Here is a 23,801-nt window from a genome sequence, read left to right as displayed (position 1 = left end):
ATTCTGCTAAGAAGGGGTATGTATTCATGAAACAGTTTCTCTAATCTACAGGGGTTTAAAGTCTCATGGTATTATTTTATACAGTCTAGTAATAGCTTTAGGAACATATGATGCAATTATTCTTGGAGTTTAGGGTCCTCAAGTTGCTATGGTCCTAGGGACCCTTGACTCCATAACTATGATCTTACTTGTATTATAAATCAGGCAGGTGACTATTCCAAGGATCTGTAGCCCAAGAGAGTGAGCTTAAGTGCAGGGCTCTAGGGATTCTCTGGAGAGTCTCTTACATTGCCTATAATTGACCTGGCATTTGCTAACCTGAAATAACAGAGGGAAGCCTTGTTGAAGGCAATTTTGGAGTCTCTTCCTAGCACTACGATCTGCACACATGCTAGGTCACTAGAAACAGGAGAGGAAGGCAATTGTTTTTCCCTGCTGTGAGCAATGGATTTGAACATGCTTCACACTGTTTTCATGCTGGGTTTTCTTTCCCTCCCTTTTCCCCCATAACACAAGCTGAGCTCATGAAAGTCCTTTGGGCACAAGAAACAACACAGTCTGCCCACAGATCAACTGATTATCTTATTTCATTTCTTTCCCCAAGAATCCTTGTTGACTGAGTTGCCTCTGCAGGTGACAACTTCTTTGGGCAGAGAAAAGTGGGAAAATGTGTTGATTTCCTTTATGCATTTATTTATTTTTATGCTAAAAAAGAAACTCTACTATAGCTTGGAAATCAGGACTCTGTATATCTTGCTGAGAAATAGAACGTTTTTCTGAAGATATGTCTGGGAAAACAGGTTATTTTCCTCCTAAGCCAATTAATAGACATCTTGATGAACAATTTCCTCTTGTTTTAGTAGGACTTTTATAGTTTGTTAATCATTGGACTTCATTTTTCACTTTGATGTGATTACTAGGATATGAGCCATGATTTCACACTTTGATTATATCTCTTTATCCAGGGCCTAGACATACCCATTGCCAAGCTCACTGGAGAGAGTAAAGATATTTTCTATGCTTCTGGGATTTGGGAATGATGACTTGGTCTCTTACAGAGTTCTGCCCATTCAGAGCCAACATTTCAGGGACCAATATCCATTCTCTGATCTTTGCTTTCTGCTCTTTCTGGATATCTCTGAAAAGTTACAGCAACAAGTATCAGCAACAAGGATTGTATACAGGTCTCCCTGGTTCCAAATCAGGTTCTCTTATCACCAACTCATATGGATTCTCGTATTTTCAATACTGGGGATTAAATGATTGCCTTGACTATTGGGGGTCAGAGGTTCCTAACTATGCTAAGTCCACAAAAAGGGGCCTTTATTACTTTAAATCCTGCTCTTCCCTTTTCTCCCCCTCTATAGGATGCAAAGGAAGGAAGAATAGGGGAAAACTATACAGAACTGCTTCTACAGATTGCTTGTGAATCATGAAGCAGCCATGCGACCAGTATCTTGTAATGTTAGAATGATTTACTTGATTTTTTTTTTCACATTTGAATCTTCAGCCTTGTATTCTTTTTAAAATTCTTTTTTATTTTAAATTTATTTTATTTTTTAAAAAAAGAGAATAGGAAAAAAACAGAGAAGAAAAATAAAACAAAACAGAACAGAACATTGTCAGAGGCCCAGCAGAACTTCAGGAAGAATTCAAAATATATAATAAATTACCAGTTCTGTTTTTTTCTTGATTTTTAAGAACAAGAAAAAAAAAAAAAAAACTCTTCTTTTTTCCTGTTCTTTAATTAGCATAAGGACAGATGTCTAGATTTACAATTGTGTTTGGCACAAATGTACATTTAATCTCAGAAATGTTGAATCATTCTCTGATATATGTAATTTCAGTTTGATCCCACTATTTGCTGGAATAATCAAAGAATTATGGAATTTTGAATCCATTCTTTAAATTCTAAAAGGTTTGTTTTTATGTCTTACTACATATTTTTGTTAAATATGTCACAAATAAATTTTTTCAAAATATCAAATTTTTTTGCATTGTTTTCTTTTTAAAATTTTGAGTCACAGATTCTTTCTTTCTGTTCCACACCCACTAAGAAGGCAAATGATAGAATATAAATTACATATGGAAAATCATGGAAAAATTTCTGATGGGGTATAAGTCATAAAGTCAGGGAATCCTTCAGGAAGAATATCTAGGCTCAGGCCACCTTTGAGTCCAGGGGTAAAAGTTTCATCATGCATAAGGTAAGCTAAACTCCCTGTGAAAGGGGAAAGAACCATTTATAGGAAAGGACTCCAAGCCAGGGATTCTAACTATGACAGTTGTTTACCTCAGGGAATTTTTATACAAAATAACCTAAGAGGCTGACTTCTATTGCTTGGCCTCCTGATTATATACTGTGGATAGTTCAAGATAATCCTGTCAATGCAAGAAATTCAACAAGGACCCACTTAGGGACAAAATAATCCTGTTACTACAAGAAATTCCACAAAGGCCTACTCTGGGACAAGGTAATCCTGTCAGTATCCTTCCCTGAGGCCCATCTAGACATTTGGTTGTCACCAGGGACATGGCCTTTTGCTGGGTTTTATTCACTTCATAATTTCTAAACTAGTAGTATTTAAAAACAATAACAAAAACAAAGAAAAAGGGAGAAAATGATACTTCAGTTTGTACTCAGAGTTCATATTTCTCTCTCTGAAGGTATATAATATTTTTCATCATTAATCCTTTTAAATTGTCTTGGATTATTATTTTAATCATAATTACTAAGTCTTTTGCAGTTGATCATCAGTACATCAATTCTGTTTACTATGTACAATGATTTCCTGGTTATCCTCACTTTACTTTGCATCAGTTTATATAATTCATGACATATTTTTTCTGAAATTATGCTCCTTATCATTTCTTATAGCAAAGTAGTACTCCATCCCAATTATATGCCAACCTCCAATTGTTCCCTAGTAGATGAACAACCCCTCAATTTCTAATTCTTTGCCACCACAAAAAGAACTTTTATAGATATTTTTCTACATATAAATTATTTTCCTTCTTTGATCTCTTTGTGATTCAGACCTGGTAAAGGTATTTCTGGGTCAAAGAGTATGCACACTTTTATAGCCCTTTAGGCATAGTTCCAAATTGTTCTTCAGAATGGTTGAACCAGTCCATTACTTCACCAGCAGTTCATTATTATACCTATTTTTCCTCTCATCCCCTATATCATTTGTCTCTTCTGATAAGTGTGAGGTGATACCTAACAGTTATTTCATTTTTGTCTTTTTCTAATCTAATCTCTAATCTAATAATTTAGAGCCTTTTCCCATATGATTATAGATAGCTTTGATTTTTTATTTTGAAAACTGCCTATTTACCATTTATCATTTGGGTAATGGCTCTCATTTTTATAAATTTGATTCAATTCTATGTTTGGCATATAATTAAAGGATAAAGACTTTAAAATCAAAGAAACTTGCTAAAAACTGTTGGAAATTACTTCATTGTCTGTAATGTATTTTATCAAAATGTATTTTCCATGATTATCTCTCTTAATTAGGTTTTTTTGTGTTTTGTTTTTTTTTTGCTTTGGCTGAGATTATAATTACCCTCACCCTTTTTATTTCATCTGAAACACATTACAGTGGTCCTCAAACTTTTTAAATAGGGGGCCAGTATACTGTCCCTCAGACTGTTGGAGGGCTGGACTATAGTAAAAACAAATCTATGAACGAATTCCTATGCACGCTGCATATATCTTATTTTGAAGAAAAGAAACAAAATGGGAACAAATACAATATTTAAAATGAAATAAAGTTAAATCAACAAACTTACCAGTATTTCAATGGGAACTATAGGCCTGCTTTTGGCTAATGAGATGGTCAATGTCTGGTTCCATATTTGTCACTGCTAGTCATAACAAGTGATGCAAGTGTGCATCCATTAGACTTTATCTGGTTGGAGATTTCAAATGTTTCATTCTAGAAAAAGTCTGTTCACAGACATAAGTGCTGCCAAAGATGGTTGCCATTTTGAGTGCATGGTTCCTGAATGAGGATTTGGGAATGCAATCAGGGGTTTTTCTGCTAACAGATTTTGAGTTGTGGGGAGATGGCAGACGTTTTCCTCCGCTTTTTTGATGAGGAGGCCTAATTTTACTTCAAATGCTTTGACATCTGATTGCATATCACAGATGAGCTTCCCCTTTCCTTGAAGTTGCATATTGAAATTGTTGAGTAGCTCTGTTACATCTGTCAGAAAGGCAAGGTGCTGTTTCCATTATGCATCATTGAGCTCTGGTACTTCTTTGTTTTTTGAAAGCAGAAAAGTTGTAATCTGTGGAAGTAAGTCATAGAAATGTTTCAAAACTCTCCCTCAATTCAGCCAACGGACTTCTGTGTGATACAGAATATCTTCTTACAACATTTAGCTCAGACAGAAATTCCTGAAATTGTCTGTGATTTATTGCAATAGCTCTAATGAAGTTAATACAAGATACCACAATTTTCATAACAGAGTCCCACTTCAGTGATTTACTATACAGCGCTTGTTGGCGGATGAGGCAGTGTATGATTATTGGATGAGAATGGTTATGTTTGTCCATCTCTTAGTTAATGTGAGCAATTACTCCTTTCTTAGACTCCATCAGTCTAGGGACATCATCAGTTGTCACGCTGGCTAGTTTAGCCCAGTCCAGCTCCAAACCATTCATAGTTTGGCAAACCTTTTCATAGATATCCTCTCCTATAGTTGTTTGTTTGATGCTTTGCAGTGCAGCAAGCTCTTCTATGACTTCAAAATAATCATTCATCCCACGAATAAAAATTAGAAGTTGTGCAGAATCATGAACATCATTGCTTTCATCAAGTGCCAAGGAAATATATGAAATTTTTTTGTGTGGAGTTTTGCAAATGCAAATGCAGATTGTCTCCCATTTCTTCAATTCTCTGTGTAGTTGTAAGTCCTGAAAGACTCACTGTACTAAATAAATCGGCCTTTTCTGGACACATCTCTTTGGCAACAGAAAGAAGGCATTCTTTAACAAATTCTCCCTCCAGTGCATGCCATTAGCTTGGCAACTTGAAAACTTGCTCACAGTGATGAAATATTTAGCTGCTTCTGCTTCACAAAAATATTTTGCTGAGTTGTCAATGTATTTTTCAGTTTTAATATTTTATCTTTTCTCACTTCTCCAACCAAACAATCATATTTATCTTTATGCTGAGTTTCAGAGTGTCAACGCAAATTATATTCTTTGAACACAGACACTATATTCTGGTATATCAGACATACAGCTCTTTCCTTGTAGTGCATGAAAAAGTAATCATAAGTCCACTGTTGTTTGAATATCCTATACTCCAAGTCAACTTTTCTTTTTCTTGACATCATTATTTCTAAGGGATTCCAAATTGCTATTAGTAAAATACCATTATATATACAGCGCTACAAAAACAATATATCAGCAATAACTTTGCCCACACAGAGACATACAGACTGCAATGCCCAACTTCCTCCAAGCTGCCTCTGCACTGTGATGCCTCTGTTTCCCACACACTCTCTCTCCTGCTTCAGACCTTCATTGCACACAAGTCACCGCTCAGGTGGCCTTCCCAAATGCCCTGGCTTCCTCTGAATCCTGGGATCAATTCTCATGATCCAGCGCTGCATGATTGTACCTGCTGCACTCGTATTTATCATAATCACAGGCAATTCTGTGCATATATGTATATAACTGCAAGATATATTGTATGTGCAGAATGAGGTTCAGTGACAAGTTGTACATTGGGGCTTCTGGGGGAGGTCATCATGTGACTTGAAGCTGCACGAGTGTATGGGGACCTTAAGCATCTGGAGGGGGATGAAGCAGTACACCAGCTCTGCATCATACTCAGGAAAAGGGGGGGCACTAAGGTCAGGCCCCCAGTAATTATAAGCTGATGACATATGTTAGCAATATTCCATCTCTTTATGAAACTACAGAACATGCACACAATGATAAAATTGATGACCACAAGAGCCAGACACGAGGTCACTATGGATACAGGGCCATGGCCTGGTACCAGGAGCCTCACTCTGGGCGACAATAGCAATCAGTACCACAACATGCACTAGAGAGGAAGTCGTTACATTGTCATTACAGCATAATGACTATGATAGATTCAAGCTGGGACTTGTAGTACTAATTGATACTATACCTGCTCACCAGACACAGCCCATACATTCCCCAGCAGCAGCCGTGACACACGCAGCATGCACTGTACATCCCTCCAGCCTGTCTGTTGTGGTGGCTTCCATTACTTTGCAAGGCCGCAGGCTGTCAGTTCTCCGTCTTCTGAATCTTGGTCCCTTCCCCACACCATACACCCCGGCCTGGGAACTCACCTCAACTCGGTATTGCCTCACACTCTGTCTCCACCATCTCAGTCCAGTGTCAGAAGTGTGCATTGCTAATGCAAGTTTAGGTCGAACGTCACTTCCAGTCTGATTTTGCCATAACCCGGTGGGCCACATAAACATCCTCAACGGGCTGCATCTGGCCAGAGGGCCATAGTTTGAGGACCCCTGAATTAGATTCTGCTCCAAATAAATTTAAGTTTATTTTATCTTTGTGTGTTTCTCTTTCAAGTGTATCTCTTGTAAACATTATTTTTGGATTCTGGTTTTTAATTCATTCTGTCACTTCCATTTTTTGAGTTAGTTCATCCCATTCATATTTATAGTTATGATTCCTAACTGTGTATTTTCCTTTATCCAGTTTTCTTCTGTGTTGTTATATTTTGTATGCACATATATTTTCCCTTTCTGAATCAATTCTGATGAGAGTGAGGTTCAGAAATTCCCTCTTCTCCCTACCTCTAATTTTCCCTTCCATTGTAAAAGATGTTTCTTGCATTTAAGTTATATGTTTCTAAAAAGTTTTGAATTATAAATTATGTTTCCTCTCATACTTCACTACTGGGAACTCAAACAGAATGTTTTATATATATACCCTCTCATATATTCTCTCTCTCTCTCTCTCTTTATATATATATATATATATATATATATATATATATATATATATATATATATATATATATATATATATACATCCTCTCTGTTTCCATAGGCAAAATGAAATACACAGTCCAGTTAATTATTCAGATAATTGGGATGAAAATATATCCATACTTTACTGGATAGTCTTCAAGTCTCTCTAATCAAAACTATTAATCTCTTGATAGTCAGGCTTCTGATGGTGAGCTTCTCTAAATTTAGCTGTATTTATCCACAAAGTCATGTCATCTTGGTAGAACCTGCCAGAACTGATACTTAGGTGACATCAGTTCTGGAAACTCAAGACAAGCTCCATGAGAATAACACGCATGAAGCAGCCTCTGAAGCTAAGATACAGCAAAGTATTGATCGATTCTCTACTGCTTGTACTAATTACAGCCTAACAATTAACACCAAGAAAACATAGGTCCTCCATCTGCTAGCACTATACACCATTCATATGTAGAACCATCAGTTATAACAAATGGTGAAGTCTTGAATGCTGTCGATAAGTTCTCTTATCATGGCAGTATACTTTTCAGAAATGTCTACATCGATAATGAGATTGACATACACATTACCAGAACTAGCTCAATGTTTGGAAGGCTCCAAAAAAAAATGTGGGAGAGAAGAGGCATTAGAATGACTGTGCTGACATTGTTATATGCCTGTGAAATCTAGACAATATACCAGTGTCATGCCAGGAAACTGAATTGCTTTCATTTGAATTGTCTTAGGAAGGTTCTGAAGATCACCTGGCAGGATAAGATATCAGACATGAGGTCCTTTCTTGAACTAAACTGCCAAGCATTCCAATTCTACTGCAAAAAGCACATGACTCTCTAGGGCTGGCTACATTGTTCAAATGCCAAATGTATGCTAGCCAAAAAAACAAAAAAAATTATGGAGATTTCAAGCAGGGAAGCTCTCCTGAGGGAGTCAGAAAAAGAGATACAAAGACACTTTCAAAATATTGAACTTTACAATCAATTGTATGACATGGAATTCACTATCACAGGACCACCCAGCATGGCATGCCCTCATCAGAGAAGGTGCTGTGCTCTATTAGCAAAGCAGAATTGAATTAGCCCAGAAGAAACACAAAATATGCAAAGTTAGAAAAGTCACCTCAAATGTTCAAATGGATTATTTGTATCTGGCCTGTGGCAGAGTGTTCTGAGCTTGTGTTGGTCTAATCAGCTACAGTCAGACACATTGTAATTCAACATTAGCATAGTAATATCATTTTTCTCCTCTTTGAGAACAAAGGACAACAACCAACCAACCTATCAGTGGACACCATTTTTACTGTTAAGAGTCTTTGAAAGAACTTACAACTAGATAGATATAGGAAAACTGATGAATCTGCAACTTCTCAAAATATACAAAAATGAATGCCCTAATCATAAGAATCATTTGAGGAATAAGGATGGATAAAATTATGGCAAAAACTTGGTCAATGCAAAATATTAATTTTGAAAAGCTATACATTGTGAACAATATTTTCTTTATTATTGTCTCATTGCTAAAAGCTCAAATTAATATTCTATTCAGCATCTAACCACACAAGCACAATGAAATAGATATTTTAGTTAATTATCCAAATAAATCAGATTAAAACAATCTTCATTCTAAGTAGATAATTATGACCAAAATATCTCCTATACAAGCTTCTGATATGCTTTGAATTATGATACTAAGTAGGAAAAGTTAGAATAAACAGAGAAACAAGTGTCTGAAAGTGGGAGAAGGCCAGGGGATAAGAAACAAAAGGACAATGAATATAACTAGGAAGATTGATATGGCCTAGAGCTAATCAGAAAAAGATAAATAAAATAAAAGAGTTATGGGTGTCTCTTCTTTGTAGATTGGTATTCATTCATTTTATGGCCAAAAGGAGAACTACAAGAGCACAGAGCAATAAAGCCATACAACTTCCAAGATGCTGACAAAAAGGGAATACCAGACACAAAACTGAAATTTACATTGAGCTGGTCATAAATGCCCATAATGACAATTCCTTAGTGCCCATGTTTTCTCTCTCTCGGGTCAATTTGAAACAAAGATGCTCCATTTTAATTTCTTTATGGTGGAATGCTATCAGGAAATTAATATCCTGGGACCCTTTTTAAGCCAATAGCCAACAGAGCAGCAAATCCGTTAAAAAATACATTTCCTATGTAATGCATGACTAGCTTGAAATATCTTGAGCAGGACTTGAAAATCAGTATTGCTTTTTTAAAGGAAATTATCTGTTTATCAGTTTTTAAAAATGAAAAACTTTGTTTCTTAAGTTTGTAGCTGAATATTAGGAAGGAAAAATAACTCCTATCTTTCATTTCCATATTTAAATATAAGTCCTAGTTTTAAATTGGTAACAAAATTAATTTTTAAAGAAAAAACATATTAATAAATGGATATCCTTACTGTTCCTCATATATCTCTCTTCATCTCCCAAATCTAGTCATTTTCACTGATTGTTCATATATACTTAGAAACCTCTTCCTCCTCACTCTGTTTCTTGGTTTCCCTTAGCTTTCTTCAAATCTCAGGTAAATTTCCAGTTCTGCAAAAAAGCCTTTCCCAGTCCTCTTTAATTTCAGTGCTTTCTTTCTGAGATTATGGCCAATTTATATCATGTTTATATAGACTTGTTTCCTTCTTATATAGACTATTTCCTTCTTAGACTTAAAAACTTCTCAAGAACAGGAACTGTCTTTTGACTTCCTTTGTATATGTAAAGGATTAGTTGAGACATTGGGATACCATCTTCAAAAGAGAAATCTCTAAAATTTGATTTTATCTTTCTTTGACTTGATAAAATTTTTAATATGGAGGAGAATAAATAAACATTAAAAGTTTCAAACATATTTCACTGCAAAGTATAGAGAATACAGAATTCGATTGAGTTTATTATTCAGGTAGATAAAGCAAAACACCATCTTAAAAGTTTTCCTCAACAAAGTATCTCCCAAGAGTATGTTCAGTAATTTTTCAGTTGTATATAACTCTGTGACTTTTTTTTTTTTTTTTGGCAAAGATATTAGGATGATTTTCCGTTTCCTTTTCTAGCTCATTTTATAAATGTGTAAACTGAGGTAAACAGAGTTAAGTGATTTGCTTAGAATCACCCAACTAATAAATATCTGAGGCCATATTTGAACTCAGAAAGATGAGTCTTCTGGATTCCAAGTCTAGTACTTTATCTATTGCACCACCTAGCTGCCTAAGCCTAAGGTCCCTCATAAAAAAAGAGAGCAACAAATAAATATATTTAAATTTCAGCAGGACGTATTTAACTTAGATATATAGAAACCTAAGAATAAAGATTGGCATGTTAACATGCAAGTGTTTTCTAAGACTTTTGTAAAGACTATTCAGTCTCATTTCCTAATAAGTGTGGGTATGTTTTTTAATGGTCAGAAATCAATTGATCCAGAATTATCTGGGTGAATTAATTAAAATTTATGATCCTTTAATCTTTTAATTTTATAATACCATAATATACTCCATTAACATTTGGTTTTTGCACCCTTTCCTTGCTCATCAATCAATGTATAAAGTGAAAAACTACAAAATGATTATAATACATGACTTTTTCATAAGTCATATTATAACTTTTACATACATAATATGTGGAGAGAAGTGAATGGGTTGTATTACATATCACTAGAAGACAACAGAACAGAAAGAACAGAAAAGAAAAATGGTTACTTTGAAATTTAATGCCAAGGAACATGTACTATATTTTTCACCATTTGCCATATTTATTGGAAAATCAATGGCAGATCTCCCATAGTGTGACTGCTGGGTGACAAACTCTTATTATAGGTTAACATTCTATTATACTAGTTCATTTGTGTAAAACTTTTTGCTGTATTGGCAAATATTGATAGCATTCTCAAACTGAAAATAAAGGGAGAACAACCAAGGATATGAGTTGACAAAAGGATATCATCAACAATAATGGTGTTCATTAAGTGTCTGGAGAAAATGTGTTTGGGTTGTAATTACTCAGAGGGAAGCAAGCTCATTTCATGGTGTTGCTCTAATGCATTTGTAAAATTTGATTTTTGATATTTTTGTAAAAGTTGAAATAGAAACTGAATTAGGCAAAATGAAATTGATATTCACCTCAAAGTTTTAATTGATAAAAAGTAAAACTGAACATAAGAAAGGGTTTTATAAAGCATAAGGATAAAGTCAGTGTGTGTGAAGGAGAGTGAAATTTCTAAAACAATGTTTTTGCCTCTTTTGAAATATAAGATGTTTATTAATGTAGGAACATAGAACACTGATTGCTCAACATCTTTAAAGATGGTATATAATCTAGAAAATCTAGAAAAATCGGGGAAAATGGAGAAAGTGATTCTTCTTTGTTTTATGTTTTAAAGAATAGTAAAATACAAAGAATTCCCTCAATTTTTTTTCCATTGGATTTTCCAATTTCTAAAATCATCTTGATCATGCTTTTTGTGTACTGAATCATCAAGCATTTCATTTTTTTTTTTCTTTTTTTTTTTAATTTCTAGTAATAGTATTTTCATGGGGTTGTTAGTGTTTCCTTAACCAAAGCTGTCATTAAGAAATTTAGATCTCTCCACCTGGTCCAATGCTATGCATGCTGACAGGGAACCATAGAGAGAAGTGAAAGTTGTATACTGACTTCAGAGGAGATTTAAACTCAGTAGGTCATGCCTGAGGACTAGGACCCAGTGAATGGCGGAAATTCAACTGAGTTCACCCTGATCCTGAGCTGGTAAAGGGGTATCCTCTAGACAATTTCAAAGTGGTTCTGACCGTGTTTAACTTCTTTCCCTGTGGGGGGCTAATCTCATAAAGATTTCAGCCACACAAACACCAGTGTCAGGGGTATAATGATCACTTTGAAGTTTGTTTGCTTTCCAATGCATTTAAAGAGTTTAAATGTTCCAGGAATAGGATTAGATGCCCCAGTGAATTCATTTCATTTACCCCCAGCAGTGGTTTTCCAATACTATGTAGTGTTTACATGGTATCAATTTAGAAGCATGCTGGTTTTTAAGATTTGTCCCTTCCCCCTATCAATTTTCTACCTCAGCAAAGGTCTTGTCTAGAAAGAACATCTTAGCATTGGATTCAATAAAAGAGGATCTGATTGTGGAGTTATGCTGACACTCATTGGATAATTTTTGGAGACATCTTCTATAGGTTTGCTAATCAAAGGGAAGCTCTGTAGGAAAAAAAAGGGAGGGGAAGAAATGACAATAAAATAAATCCACTAAAAGTTGTGAAAGTTAAAGCCCAATAAAAGAAAACATTTGAGACTGAATGGCAGAAGACCTACCTCCAAATCCCACTTCAGACTTGTAAATTATTTCCTCTCTCTGGGGCTTAGTTTATCTGTCCATAAAAAGTAATACTTGAACTAAACTGATAAATTCCCTTATACCTTTAGGTTTTTATTTCTACATTCACAGAAACTTAAGATCTCAGCAGGCATATAGATTTATTCAGGGTAAAGAAAACATTAATTCTATACAAACTTGGAGCAGATTATTTCTGTTTTGTTTTTGAGGCCTAATTCAGAGTGATCACTATATGATTCCATTTCTTTTCTTTCTTTCTTTCTTTTTTTTTTTTTTTTTTTTTTTTTTAATAATCTCAAGTGACTGCTTAAAAATGAATATTAGCTTTTGGTCAGCTTTAATTGCTGGTCAGTCTTTTATCCTCTCCAAAAACTGGAACACTAATTTATAATAAATTAAAATAGGTTTGTCTTCTATCTCTTTGAAAATGGATAAATAATTTTAGCCATATTACTATTAGCACCTAGCTACTACAATGGATAAACAGTGAGGCAGAGAATTGCAGACTTTGAAATCAGAAATCTGACTTAAAATCCAATCTGTATGATACTGGGCACATTACTATTTGCTCTGTTTGCTTGCTTCAACTTGACTATAAAATGGGGATAATAATATTCCTAACCTCCTAAACTGTTGTGTGAAAATTAAGATAATATTCATGAGGTACTTAACACAGTACCTGGAACATAGTAAGTACTTAATAGATGCTTATTCTCTCTCTTGGTTGCTCTGTCTACTTGAAAAAAAAAATCCTGGAGCTTTAAAGACTAAAAATAAACAGGAGGTGGAGGATATTATGATATTCAGTATTTTGTGCATGTAAAATTTCCACAAAAATGAAATTAATTTTGTACTAATAGGTGATATTTTACAATATTTATACTGGTTTGAATGAAACAAAAATAGATATAGATAGGTACACACAAGCATAACACACATATAGATATAGATATTGACTAAGGTCCAGTTTTTTTATTGGTTTTATTTAATGTAAATATTTTGTTTCTGACAATGGCTGGATTGGTCATTTCTTCAGACTAGAATAATGTCTTTCTTGAACCCTTGACTTATCTCCTTTTGATATATCCGTTGTCACATTCAAAGCTTATTTTCTATTTTTTTTTTTTTTTTTTTTTTTTTTTGCTAAGGCAATTAGGGTTAAATGACTTGCCCAGGGTCACACAGATGAAAGTATTAAGTGTCAGAGGCTAGATTTGAACTCATGTCCTCCTGACTTCGGGGCACGTGCTCTATCAATTGTGTCACCTAGCTGCCTCCAGAGCTTATTTTCACACAAATACAAAGAAGGCTGGGGTATCACACTAATAATTCACATTTAAAACATCATATACATAACTCACATTTAAAAATCAATTATTCTCCAAGTTAACATTCAAGTGAATTCTTGGCCAAAAATATTGGAATAGTGGCCCTATTTTGTGGAAAAACTAGCTTGCAGGATCATTGAAAGATATAAATAAAATCACTTTTTTTCCCCCCCAAAAATTTGTTCTTAACATCATGAGTTTGCTTTTATACTTTCTGTTTTTCCCTAAAGGAAAAAGATAAATCTCTGCTTAATACCTCTACCTCCAACAATAACAAGAAGTTTCTTTTTTGCTTTAATGCAGGGCAATCAATTGCTCAACTGTTTCTATACTGTCTGGATGGATTACTCAAGGACTTGCTACTCATCTTTAAAAAGGGTTTACTTACTATATATAAAAGGTTTCCAAATACAATAAATGCTAGTATCATCTTGCATGATCCTGTTTAAAAGACTTTTAGCAGCCTACACTTACAATAGTGATCTATAACAAGCCCACCAAAAAAACCATAATGATCTTACTTGTTCTGATAAAATCTCTGTTAAATCCTTGCCAGTAGGGATTGTTCCATTCTTTATACTTATATTCTACTTTCTAATGCAGTGCCTGGCTCACAGTAGGGATTTAATAAATACTTTTTTGTTTACTGGCTCAATTAATCATATAATATTAATTGACTCCACCTCTAGTTACCATTAATTTCCAATATTTTTAGTCATGACCCAAGTTGATTATTGCTTGCCCATGTTTTCCTAGTGATCCAGAAAAACCTCATATAGATCTCTTCATTGTACGTTTTTCTCAACAACACTAAAATTTTCTCTGTGGAGAAAATGGGTAAAATCTGGAATTATGGGACCATGGTTCAAATGACAGCTCATATATTTACTGCCTGAGTTATGTATTATCTGTTTCTGAATATTAAGGTATAATTTAACTTTTTTAAAATGAGCCATGATAAAATATTCTATTGGATATTTCTATAGAAATTTTAAAGAATTCTAGGCTTTTTACCCAAATGGTTAACTATGACCCACAAGATCACAGTGCTATTGTTTATTGTGTTTCATCTGGGATGATTTCTCTCATTATATGGTATTTTTTAATTATGAAACTACTGAATGGTCATTTTTTAGAGCAAAAAGATGTTTACCCTGCTTGAACTTATGTGAGATGGTACGGAGGTATTCCACTATGCTAGTTGTATGGACAAACACCACTTAAGCCAGGCTTTTTCCCTAAACAAGTATTTAATTTCCTCATTAAAGATATATGAAACTAAAAATCAATAAGCACCAGTGGTTAGAGCTTTTTAGTGGAACTAATGGCTACACCTTGTCTAACATCAGAAGCTTCACTTGTGGTTTACAGCTGCTACACAAGCTGCTACACGAATCCAGAAAAAAAGGTCTCTGTCTATAATAATAATTAGATTTTGAATTTTGGATCAGCAGGTTGCATCAATATATAACATGGGAAAGAAAACATTTTCAATTTATCTCTCCTGCTTCCATATTCAACATGGTAAACCTTCACTCTAAAACTAGGTAACAGGCACCAAAATGCTGTGGATTAGATATAGACTCCAAATAGAAATATTCTTATAGTATTGGCAAACCTCTGACTGCTGACATCATGGACTATTTGAAAGGAAAAGCACTTAACTAGGTCTGATTGGGGCATATGAGTATATGTGTTTCAACAAGTAAACACCATATGAAAATGTTGGGAGCTCCTGGGAAAATAAAAATCAAGAATTCCTGATCATTTTAGATGAATGTCCACAATTTCAAACCCAGAAATGAGTTTTCTCTTGCTAGGCTATTGTAGCTAGAATGCTAGGTTTTATATCTATGAATTAAAGAAGCATTAGTCCTCATACCATCAAAAATTACTCTGTATATGATATATATAATATAAATGTGAGTATAAATATGTACATATGTGTGTGGGGATGTGGGATATAATGATTCCATACTTTTTATGTATATACTTTCTTCCAATTGAAAGTAAGGCCATTGAGGAAAAGAAGTTTTTCAATTAAGTGTTTGTATTCCCATCATCTAGTATAGAATAAATGCTGTATTTATTGATTGATGGAAAGATCAGGTCCCTTTGCCTTGCAAACTAATAACAGTTATACTCATTATTTAATTTTTGCTTGATGTTTTCCTCCTCTTTCCTTCTCTTCTCTTCTGTTTCTTTCCATTCCCTTCTTTTCCCTTTGCTTTCCTTCTTTTTTAAATAGGATAAATATTAAATACTTACTATCAAATATTGCTATATGGATTTTAGACAAAGATACAAGAAGAGTTAGTAATTCATTGATAAAATAGGACTATATTGAAAACCAATTCAGGTCATCAATTTGAGGTTTTAAAGAATCAGTGATCTGTTTGTCTATATAGAAGGGAAATTCTACTTTTAGTTGCTTATTTCAATGATCAAGGAACAAGCCACAAAAATAGATTGAAAGGGAGTATATATAGAAAATGACAGACAGATGGACGTGGGATTTTTTAAAAAATTCAAATCCAAAATGAATTCTTTGGATTTAGGATCTAAATGTATCCTATACACAATGTTTACATTAGAGAAGGACTCTACTGATTTGCTCCATTTTCTCTTTAACACCCAATAAATATCAAACAATAATAAAATATGCAGAGCAAGTTGATATTGATGTAGGAACAACAATTGATTTATTTATTTTTGCAACTGGGTAGTATTTTGCATTTAGTAACTTTGTAAAATTGCATAACATGAGTGACAGAGAGAAAGAAAAGAGAGAAAGAGACATCTGAACATTTTTCTGATGGATTCAAAGGGACTATAATATTAATGGGACTTTGTTAGGGAAACATTGGGGATACTTTAAAGCTCATAAGTTTTAAAAATCCTTATGCCTCTTTATCAGGTTGTAAATGTTGTTTAATAGACATTATAATGAGATTTTAAAAAATAACTTTTGTTTTTTAACATAAAAATATTTGGAAAGTAAAATTTGAGACACGATTATTTTTGACTAGTCAATGATGAAAATAATCAATCTGACATTTTCTGTATTCTGAATTAATAGCATGGGTATTTGATATCTACATGTAACTTAAAGAGGCTGCATATTTCTGCCTACTGGTGTTGGGGGGGAACTTATTCCTTCCTGCCCTGTACTCAGCCGTTGCAACTCTAAGGAATCCTGACATCTACCTAAGGGAAGTAAGTACCTCATTCTCAAAGTGATTAACTTATTAACCAGCCTCACTCCCTCATCCTAGGTATAATGTTAATTATAGTAAAACAAGGCACATGTCAAAGAGCTCCCAATAGGAGAAGAATCAATGTACAATATGAATCAGATATGTGATAGATAATATAATCCTACTTATAGAAAAAAGGAATGTCAAACATGGAAGAATCACATCACCCATAACAAAGTGATTAGAATAGTAATAACTTACCCCCTTTTTAGTGATGGCTTGGGAATATCTGAGATACTCTTTTAAGGTATTCTATATTCTACCAATGAGGCAAGAGTATTCCTTAATCAATAAATATTTATTAAATACCTACCATGTGGCAAGCATTATGCTAAACATTGGAGATACAAGAAAATTACAATCTGGTGGCAAACAAATATATTCATAACATGCTATAGAGACAGGATAATGAGAAAATAAATATAAGAGAGAAACCACTGGGATTAAGAATGGATAGAGAAGCTAAGATTTTAATTGGGAATTAAAGGAAGCCAGAGAGGTCAGTTAACAGAGTAGAGGAGAATTGCATTAGGTATGTGGGACAGATAGTAAAAATGCTTGGAGTGAAGAGATGGTATTGTTTGTGGAACAGTCAGGAATCCGGTGTCACTGGATCAAAGAATATGTTTTAGGGAGTAAAGTGTAAAAAAAACTGGAGAGAGCCAGTTTATAAAGGGCTTTACATGCCAAACAAAATGAATTTTGTATTTGATCCTGGAGGCAACTGGAAGGCACTAGAGTTTATTGAGTAGAAGGAATGATATGATCAGACATACATTTTAGGAAAAACATTTTAGTGACTGAAGTGAGAATGGATTGGAGTGGGAAGAGACTAGAATCACACAGACCCATCAGCAAGCTCTTGCAATTATCAAGATGTGACAAGAGTTACTGTACTGCAATGGTGCCAGTGTCAGAGGAAAGATGGGGGCTTATTTGAAAGATGCTGCAAAGGTGAAATCAACAAACCTTGGCAATAGCTTGGATATAGGAGGTGAGAGATAGTGAATAATCTAAAATGACTCTTAGGTTGTGAGTCTGAGAGACCAGGAGGATAATATTGCCCTCTACAGTAATAGGGGAGGGAGTTTGAGATATCTAAAAGTTAGCTGGAGATACAGAATCAGAGGTCAGCAGAAAAATTGGAAAAGAAAAGGTAGATTTGACCATTAACATAAGGATAGTAATTAATTTCACAGGAGTTCATGAGGTCATCAAGTGAAGTAATATAGGGGCAGAAAACAAATGGGCCTAAAACATAACCTTGAAGAATACCTCTGAGAAGAGAGTGTGATCTGGAGGAGGAGTCAATAAAGGAGAGATTATGGAAGAGCAGGGAGACACATTGGAGAACCAGAAGACATCGATGCCCTGGAAAAAAAGAAAGAGAGAGAGAGAGAGAGAGAGAGAGAGAGAGAGAGAGAGAGAGAGAGAGAGAGAGAGAGAGAGAGAGAGAGAGAGAGAAATTGTTTCAATAGAATTTTAGACTCAAAGGAAACCAAGTGATAATACAAGTAATACAGTCCAAATTCCTTCCTGGTGTAGGAAATTCCTTGATGATATTCCTAAGTAGAAGTAGTAATCTAGAAAAATATTTGAATACTTTGTCAAGTATATCACATAACTATTTCATGAGGCATTGTTGGACAACTGGTTCCAAGGGAGTTGATTTTATCTTGATTCAAAAAGGAGTCCCTCTAACATCCACCCATTTATTTATTTATTTATTTGCTTTAATTCTATCTATCTATCTATTTATTTGTTTGTTTGTTTGTTTGTTTTTTTATTTGTTGAGGCAAGTGGGGTTAAGTGACTTGCCCAGACTCACACAGCTAAGAAGTGTTAAGTGTCTGAGGTCAGATTTGAATTCAGGTCAACCTGACTTCAGGGCTGGTGCTCTATCCACTTCGCCACCATTTATTCTAATTCCTGCTCCTCACAAGGAACACAGATGAAGTTTAATGCCTTTTCCATGTAACTATCCTTTATATGTTTGAAAACAGGTTCATTCCATCCCCACTCTTGGTCTTCTTTTCTGTGATTTAAAAACTCTCCCCTTATTTCAACTGTTCTTCATTTGGTATCCTTTCAAATCTCTTTTTTATTCCTCTGCATCTCCTACAGTTTGACAAAATTACTACTAAAATATGATGTTCCAAACTGAACATAATACTCCAGTTGTGGTTGTGTTGGAGTAGAATATAATTTTTCACTACTTATACTTCTATTAAGGTAGTGTAAATCAAGTTCTCACATATCATTAATAATTCTATGCCTAGAATTTTTCCAGGGATTGAAATGAAGTTGACAGGTGTATAGTTTCTTCAATTCATACTTTTCCTTTTTGGATATCAGAATATACTTTTTCTTTCTCCAAAAGACCCTCACAAATTCTCTATTCAGATATTGAACAAAAGTAAACCTTAGTCCAACCCAGGTGGAATTATTAAAAATTATAATTAGTCACATCTGAATTAATTGAGTTCTGCTGTAGTTCTTTTGTTTTCTTTCTCAATATTTCTCTCCATTTGCAGAAATAATGTATTATGGAAGATAAACCACTTCTAATTTTGTACTATCCCTGAAATAGCCTTTAGTAAGAGCCTTCAGAAGAAATTAAGCAGAATGCCACTGCACTAAATTATTAACTGTATTTCTATTTTGCTTGAAAACTTCTCAGTGATTTAAGATCTTTCCAGGATAATAAAACTGAGCTGAGAAGATGGAACTTTTATTTAGCAGTAGCAGACTATGAACTTACTTTGCTATTCAGTCATAACACCTACAATATATTTAGTTCAAAGTCAAAGCTAGTCCACTATATACTGGATGATTTCTTGTGTGAAATGATGAAGTCCATTAAGTGTGTATGGAAACTTAAAAGAAGTAAATATAGTCTTTTTTTTTTTTCTAGTTAAGGGTAGTTAAGCAGAACAACAACACATAAATAATAACCTGGATTTCCCCTCCTAGAACAAACACTTTTTGTTACAGCTAGAACAATTTTGGTGTTTTCCCCCACCTAGTAATTATATGTGTTCTCTTGATCATTTCAAGGAAAAGAAATAAATAAGTTAAAAAGTATGCTTTGGTCTCTTTGAAAGAATGGTTATTATCATTATTTACAAAGAGATATTATATAAGCAATTGAATAGTTGAGGTAAACACAAAGGCTATTAAATTACTCCAAAAAAAAAAAAAACAATGCAAAAAAAAAAATTATCAGAGGCAAAGTTAGTATTGAAAGATGTATGTATGACTTTTTTTAAGTTGGACTCCATGAGTAGACCTAATACTCTGAGATAAAAGTTGAAAGACTGGGGGACTCTATTCAGTGATCTTTCTCTCTCATTTCTGATTATTTGACACAGAATATTTGGCAAGAAGTATACACCCTTATACAGCATCATCTCTTTTTTCTAGTGTGACTGAGTCATATGAATTTATTGACAGGAACAGGGGTTTATGATGGCAATTCACACTCATATCATTACCACAAGAAATTATGTAATGGTCTTTAAGGAGTTCAGGGTTAATTGATCAATATAGATTATGAAAGGAAGTGGTGGAAATTGTGCAGCATTATTACTCAGATTGTAACATTTAGCACCTACCAAATATCTAGCAAAACCTAACCTGGTGACTAGAATTATACCTCAGAAACTCAAAGTCTTTCATTAATTGACAGATGACAAATCCCTAGACTCTAAATGTGGACTTCAAAGCATTCTGGAGAATTCAACAAATCAGCTGCACTGAAGCTGGACCTTTTTTATAGACTGATCTGTTTACTTATAACTGTCAGGATATAACCTTGATTCATTAAAAAATCAGGGAAAGCATTTTAAATGTATGTCACCATATCTAAGATCCATATTCCAAGCAGCATAGGGAGAAAAAGACAAAAGAACTTTTGAAATAAAATATTTCCTAAAAATTCTTTGTGCAATTTGAAACTTTGAAAATTTGAAGAGAATGATGATACAAATGTTAAAAGAAATCATTTAAAGTTGATTTGTTTAAATTTCTTGATTATTTATATGAATTTTAAATGTTAAATTTTTATTTTGACTTTAACAAAATAAGGCACTCTGTCAATTTGTATGGTATACAGCTTCTGGATGATACTTTCTTTGACCAATGGTTTAGGAGAGGAAATCTTTTCATCCCATCCTTAAATACATACTAACAATTACTTACAATATCATTTACAAAAGCATGCAAATTATACATACCTTAAAGGTGCATTTATTTATACACATTCAAAATTAAACAAAGTTTAATCATTTAAAAAAATCTATTGATTTCTCCCAGATTTTTTTCTTAAGAGACTGCAGCAAAACATGATATGGGCATCAAAATCCTGTTGTCTAGATGATTTTAAGGCTAGGATATAAATGCTATCCTTTCAGTCACCAAACAACAGCTTGTGAAAGGTTTTACAAAGTTCAAAAATCTGCTAGAACTGCATATAGACCAAGATTGTATTGAATGTTATAAGAATCAAGTAAATATCTTAAAATATGAATAGTTACTCTTCCAATTGTCATTTTTGAAAATTTGTAACATGTATACTTCTGAAGTTATTAAATCTTAAAAATAATTTGGCTTGGGAATGTATTGGATAAAAATCTAGCAGAGAAGATCTAAATCATGTGGGTACAGAATCAAACATTCAGGAAACACCTTGTTAAATTGTGGGATTACAAAGAAAGGAAAAAGATGGTCTCTGTCCTTAAGGAGCTCATGCTAGAATTAAAGAAAAATATACAAATATTTATCCACAAATTGTATATATGTATATCTCATATGTGTAACATATATAAAATTTTATATATCTATAAATAATCAGTTGAGTATTATTCTTTTTCTTTCATCTGCTGCTAAACATGCATTAAGGATGTCTTCGTGATTCTACCAAGGAGATGCTTATATGAGAATAGAATTCAATTAGAATATCTACCTTTACAATTTTCCATGGAGCACTACTATGTAATAAACAATCACATTTGTCATACAAAATTATATCATGCAAGCTATTTTGCTATTGCATGCCATATATGTGATTCTTCATATACATTTCCCATACAAACATACATACCAACACACACACACAAGATAACAATTTGTTCCAGCACCATTTCTATTGGAACCGTATAAAAAGTTGAAGATAAAAATAATAGCTATCATAATTTCATCCACTTGTGCAATTTTTTGCTATGTACTCAAAACCAAGTAGTGATAGCAGGATATCAATCTGACCCAGAACTACCCCCCCCCCTTTTTTTTTTTTTTTTTTTTTTTTGCTGAGGCAATTGGGATTAAGTGACTTGCCTAGGGTCATACAATCAGGAAGTGTTAAGTGTCTGAAGTCACATTTGAATTCAGGTCCCTCTGACTTCAGGACAAGTGCTCTATCCACCACATCAACTACCTGTCCTACCCTGGAACTATTTCTATATGACCTTCATTGAACATAAAGAATGAAATTGCAACAGTAATTGACATTTATCTGGTAAATTGACATTTATCTGGCACTTCAAAGTCTGCAGGATTCTTATAGTTCTTTATGTACATTATCTCATTTGAACCTCACAACAACCATATCAGGGCCTACAGGAATCACAGTGCCCAGTTCGGAAATAAGGAAAGTAGAGCTCAGCGAAGGATTGTGTATGGTCAAAGAACCAATAAGTATCAGAAGCAGATCCCTAATCTTTTGTAATTCTAAGCCAAACACTTTCTTAACTCCCCAAATGATGGTAATTCACATATATGTACATAATAGCTAAAAGTTTGTAAAATATTAATGCCTTTCCATACATTATAAAATACATTCCAGACATTATCTTATTTGATACTTACCATACCCTGAGAAGTAGGTATTAATATTATCCCCATTTTCTAGATAAGAATACTGAGACCTCTGGGTAGTTAAGTAACTTGCCTGGGGTCACACAGATAATAACACCCTGGGGGATAAGGGAAAGAAGCTTAGGAATGTCACACCTCTAAATCAGTCCACTGATAAGGGATTTTTATGGACTAATAATTCCATGCTCTGTCTAAACACTAAGTCTTCTAAGTGCTTATGCAGCCATTAGGCTCATTAATCCTCTCATTTCCCTGTGAGCCTTTCAGTGAACATGAATTAACCCCACATTTACTGGGGCTCTGAGGCAATATACTTTGACCAAATGACACCCAAATCAACATTGACTACTTGAATATGAGAGGCCTGCTGTCCCCTAACTCTAGATTCATTCTGTATATAAAAGGAATGAGTGAAACCCGAAATCCAAATCCAAATCCCTTTCACACTGAAAACTGAAAGAGGAAGAGACTCTCCATTTGTTAAAGTTCCAGATTGGTCAATAGTTACCCTGAGTTGTTCCAAGTAGTATTTTCTCCCAGCTCTCAATCTCTCAGCATTGTGGAGATCGGGGGGGGGGGGGGGGGGTGTTGAACATGACAGTACCAGGGTCAAAAAGGCACCCCAGCTTCAGCACATCAGACAATAAGGACACAAACAATGCTCCTTTTACCGGCTTCCACTGACGCATGAAGAAACCTATTATTGGGCCATTTGTATGTTTTCTCTAAAGTGGCAACCCTTGGCAATGATGTCACAGTAACAATATGTTACAATGCACTACAAAAAGCTCACACAGAAAAATACTGTTGAAGCTCAGTGTCCTTCCTGTTATGGAGAAAGGTCAAGCTCATGTTGCTCTTGCTGACATGGCAAGATTACTAATCTCTGCACTTTGCAGTCACCCTTTAGGAAATGGAACGGGTGCATTAGACAGTTGTTTCAGGGTTCCCAGTGGCTGGAGCTGTAAATTAGCCAGGGCCCACATATGCACAAACAA

This window comes from Sminthopsis crassicaudata, chromosome 2, assembly GCF_048593235.1.
Source record: "Sminthopsis crassicaudata isolate SCR6 chromosome 2, ASM4859323v1, whole genome shotgun sequence".
Classification (NCBI taxonomy): domain Eukaryota; kingdom Metazoa; phylum Chordata; class Mammalia; order Dasyuromorphia; family Dasyuridae; genus Sminthopsis; species Sminthopsis crassicaudata.
This window is presented reverse-complemented; position numbering follows the sequence as displayed.